Source organism: Agelaius phoeniceus, chromosome 26 (assembly GCF_051311805.1).
Source record: "Agelaius phoeniceus isolate bAgePho1 chromosome 26, bAgePho1.hap1, whole genome shotgun sequence".
In the NCBI taxonomy this organism is placed as follows: Eukaryota; Metazoa; Chordata; class Aves; order Passeriformes; family Icteridae; genus Agelaius; species Agelaius phoeniceus.
In genome coordinates this window covers 897,198-901,825 of record NC_135290.1, presented here as the reverse complement: position 1 = coordinate 901,825, position 4,628 = coordinate 897,198, and the positions used below count along the sequence as shown (strand labels likewise).

The following is a 4,628-nucleotide window of genomic DNA, read 5'->3' as shown; positions in this document are numbered from 1 at the left end:
AGCTGGAATCCAGGTGTGGGAGCTGGCACCCAGGTGTGGGATGGGAGCTGGGGTGGGACTGGACTGGCATGGCCCTGGGCACGGCTCCCTGTGGCACCGGGACAAGGCCAGCCTGGCACAGCCCCACTGACCCCGGCCGGCACCTGGGGCCCAGGTGTGGGCTCTGGGGTGGCATCGAGAGCCTGAGCCACAGCCAGGGCTTCCTGTGGCACCTCCTGGGTGAGGCCAGCCTGGCACAGCCCCACTGACGTGGGCTGGGGTCGGGGACCTGAGCGCCGGGTTTGGGGTCCAGGGTCTGCTCTGCTGCCGCCCCACTTCGTGTTTGGGGTCAGAGTTTGGGATCTGGCACGGGATGGAGCCCCAGAACCACCACGGGCACACCTGGGCAAGGCCAGGCTGGCACAGCTGCACGGACACGGGGTGGGAGCCAGGATGGGATCTGGGATCCAGGATGGGATCTGGGCCTGGAATCCGGGATCCAGGATGGGATCTGGGATCTGCCCTCCTGCCACCCCACACCGCGCTCGGGATCTGGGTCTGGGATCCGGGATCCAGCTTTAGGATCCAATCTGAGTCTGGGATCCAGGATCTGGCTCTGGGATCCAGTCTGGCCCTGGGATCTGGGTTCCAGCTCTGGGATCCATTCTGGGATCTGGGATCCATTCTGGCTCTGGGGTCCATTCTGGCCCTGGGATCCATGTTCCAGCTCTGGGATCCATTCTGGCTCTGGGATCTGGGATCCATTCTGGCCCTGGGATCCATTCTGGCCCTGGGATCTGGGATCCATTCGGGCTCTGGGATCCATGTTCCAGCTCTGGGATCCATGTTCCAGCTCTGGGATCCATTCTGGCTCTGGGGTCCAGGTTCCAGCTCTGGGATCCATGTTCCAGCTCTGGGATCCATTCTGGCCCTGGGGTCCATTCTGGCTCTGGGATCCATTCTGGCTCTGGGATCCCTTCTGGCCCTGGGATCTGGGTTCCAGCCCTGGGATCCATTCTGGCCCTGGGATCTGGGATCCATGTTCCAGCTCTGGGATCCATTCTGGCCCTGGGATCCATTCTGGCTCTGGGACCCCCTCCCACCACCCCACCCCTTTCCTGGGCTCTGCCCCACTTTCCCCCCCCGGGTCCCCTCTCGAGGACCCCCCAGGACTGAAATCCCCACTTTGTGTTTTCCCGGTGACTTTTCTAAGCCCCGGCTGCCGAGCCTGGTGGAATTTTCTAATTTCATATCAGCTGACGAGGTTTGCTTGGCTTTTATATCCTGGCCCTCTCCTCAAAGAGGAGGCGGGCCCGGGCTCTTTGTACTAATGGGAAAGGCTGTGAGTTAATTAATACAGAGCATTAATGATCACTGTGTACGTAATGATTCCTTTCAGCACCCCGAGCTCGGAGCATTCACCCAGAAAAACAAAAAAAGAACAAAAAAAAAAAAAGGAAAAAAGCAAAAAAAAAAAACCCACCAAAAAACAAAAAACCCCTCCCGTTGTTTTTTGTGTAGCTCTCCTAACACACTTCTTTATTTTACTACAGAAATTATTTTAGAGGTTTTTTGTATAGATCCTATTTAGTAGAGTCTGTTTCTAAAACAAAAAAAAGCCAAAAAAAAAAAAAAATTGATGATGATGATGATAATAATAATAATAATTGTATTTCCATAAACGGTGTAATTTTTTTCAGTGTAGCTGCACCTCTGTTGTACAATAGAGAAATTTTTATAATCAGCCCCAATGTGATTCCTCAAAGATGCTTTTCCCAAATTCCCCGACCCCACGACTCCAAGGTGCTTCGGAGAAGAGAGGAGAAAAAAAAAAAATCCCCAAAAGTTTCTGGAAAAATCATCCCAAACCCGTGGTGATTTCTGCATTTATTTATTTTTTAGGGCTTTTTTTTTTGGGTTATTTTAGTTGGTTTTTTAAAATTTCCCTTTTCCCGGTTTCCCTTCAGCTGCCAGGGTCAGATATTCCCGCTGGATGCGGATCCAGGAATGAACGGACGGGAATTTGATTGGGAGGGAGATTTTGTCCTGCAAGTTGGGGAAATTTGGGAATGGGAGGTGCGGGATCAGCCAGCAGGGGGAGGAGAGGGCTCCGAGCCAGGCCGGGGTTCGGCGGCTTTCCCATGGGATCGGTGAATTTGGGGATGGAGCTCCGGATTTAGGGAATTCCTGGAATTCCGGAGAGGGGAATGCAGTGGGATCGGGGACTGGGAATTTCTATAGAGGGGAATGCAGTGGGATCAGGGAATTCCTGGGAGCAGGGAATGCAGTGGGATCAGGGAATTCCTGGAATTCCTGAGAGGGGAATGCAGTGGGATCAGGGACTGGGAATTTCTATAGAGGGGAATGCAGTGGGATCAGGGAATTCCTGGAATTCCTGGGGGCAGGGAATGCAGTGGGATCAGGGAATTCCTGGAATTCCTGAGAGGGGAATGCAGTGGGATCAGGGAATTCTGGAATTCCTGGGAGCAGGGAATGCAGTGGGATCAGATCAGGGAATTCAGGAATTCTTGGAATTCCTGAGAGGAGAATGCAGTGGGATCAGGGAATTCCTGGAATTCCTGGGAGCAGGGAATGCAGTGGGATCAGGGATAGGGAATTTCTATAGAGGGGAATGCAGTGGGATCAGGGAATTCAGGAATTCCTGGGAGCAGGGAATGCAGTGGGATCAGGGAATTCAGGAATTCCAAGGAGAGGATCAGACCAAGGGAATTCCTGGGATTCCAGGGAGCTCCTGCCCGGTTTTTTGGGACATTTTGGGATGGAGCTGTCCCACAGCCCTGGCAGCTCCATCCCAGGAATCCGGGGTGGTTTTTAGGGCCAGAGTTGGGGATTTTGGGCAAACCCAGGGCTGGGATGGGGATCTGGAGCTGTTCCCATGGGAATTGCCCCATTCCAAGGCTGGGATCCCACGGGGCTCCCTTGGGACCCCTCAGGTTGGATTTTCCTCCCCCTGGATCCAGGAATTCTCTCCCCCTGCCAGAGCAGCGCCCAGCAAATCCCCAATTCCTGGGAATTCCTGGGAATTCCCAGGAAATCCTGGGAATTCCTCCTCTCCCACCCCAGTCCCACCCAGGGATCCCCCAGGGGGCTCTGCCCTGCTCCTGGATTCTGGGATTCATTTTCAGCCAGGAAGGGCAGAATTCTCCCCCAGGACGGAGCTGGGTTGGGAAAACCTCTGGAATTTGCTCCTCCCTGGATCTTTTCCCAGCCTTTTCCCAATCCCAGAGTTGGGTTTTCCGTAACATTGGAAGTTTCAGGGCCGTTTTGGGCCCAAACCCCTCCTGATGAAGGAAATGCCATTTTTGAACCATTTCCTCCAGAATATTTAAATCCCCCCCTCTTCCCCTCTAGCAGGAAAAAAATTCCAGTCCTGAATTCCCAACGTTGCAATTCCCTGGAATTCTCTGCATTCCCCCTCTTGCAGCCTCCAGTGGTGCCACAATTTCCTGCTCAGGATAATCCGATTTTTAAATGCCCAAAAACCCCAAAATGAGCCATCCACAATTTGTTTTCCAGGTTTCCCAAAGCCATTTTTTTCCCTCCTCAATAAATTCTCCAGCATTCCAGGCTGCTCTTCCAAGAATTCCAGAATCTGGGATGGTTTTTGTGGTTTTGTTTTTGGTTTTTTTTTTTTCCTGCTCTTCAGCTCCGCTCTGTATCGGATCATTCTGAGAATTTATGAACTTCCTTTCTGTGGAAGAAGATTAAAAATTCCAACCCCTCTTCCCGGTCTGGCCGTGCTGTGAGATGCTGGGAGGGCAGGGTGGGATCCTTTCCAAAGAATAAAAAACACGGGAAAATGGGAAAATTTGGTTTAAAAGGCAGGGAGTTCAAGGCTCGGATTTGCTGTGGTTTCTTAATCCTCGGATTTCCATTTTCGCTGCACGCACAGAATTCCACAGGGATGGGAAACTCCAAGGGGTTTGTCCAGGTGTTCCCTCCTTTCTGCACCTGCCACTTCTGCTTTATTTTCCCGTTTCATTTTGCTTCCTTCTCCTATTTTATTTTGCTGCTTTCCCCGTTTTATTTTCCTTTCTTCTCCTATTTTATTTTGCTTTTTCCCTATTTTATTTTGCTTTATTTTCCCATTTTTCTTTGCCTAATTGTCCCCGTTTGTTTTCCTTTTTTTTTTTAAATCCCCATTTATTTTGCTTTTTTTCCCCATTTTATTTCTCTGCTTTTTCTATTCCTCGGTGGAACCCGAGGGCTCGGCGCCCCCAGAGCTGCGCGTTTTTCCCGACAATTCCTTCCCGAGGCTTTGGGCTTTAACCCGAGCCACGTTTTGGGGGAGGCGGAGCCAGGAGAGGGCGGCGGAGCTGCCGCAGTCCCAAAATCCAGGACAAACCCGGAGCCAGCGGGGCTGGCCCGGCCCCTGCGGGACCCGGGCGGGTCCGGGCGTCGGGAAAGGCGCCCGTGGGTGCCCCGGGCTCTGCCCTCGCCTCCTGCCCGGGGCTCTCGGCAGTGGAAAATCCCCGGGAGCGTCCCCAACAACCCCCGGGGTGGGATGGCCCGGGATGGATCCGGGATGGGGCCGGGATGGATCCGGGATGGGTCCGGGATGAGCCCGGGATGGAGCCGGGATGAGCCCGGGATGGGTCCGGGATGGATCCGGGATGGGTCCGGGATGA

The 4,628-nt window shown here is 53.3% G+C and overlaps 1 long non-coding RNA gene across 2 annotated transcripts; it reads left to right on the top strand.

Annotated features, from left to right (window-relative positions):
- The first annotated feature begins 53 nt into the window (after positions 1-53).
- Positions 54-1,725, top strand: LOC143695786 (uncharacterized). 2 transcript variants are annotated; one of them, XR_013185325.1, is made up of 2 exons: positions 54-857; positions 1,028-1,725. It is a non-coding gene; the product is annotated as an uncharacterized LOC143695786 (long non-coding RNA). The 2 variants fall into 2 exon arrangements; XR_013185326.1 differs by having other exon boundaries at positions 54-915.
- Positions 1,726-4,628: the final 2,903 nt, after the last annotated feature.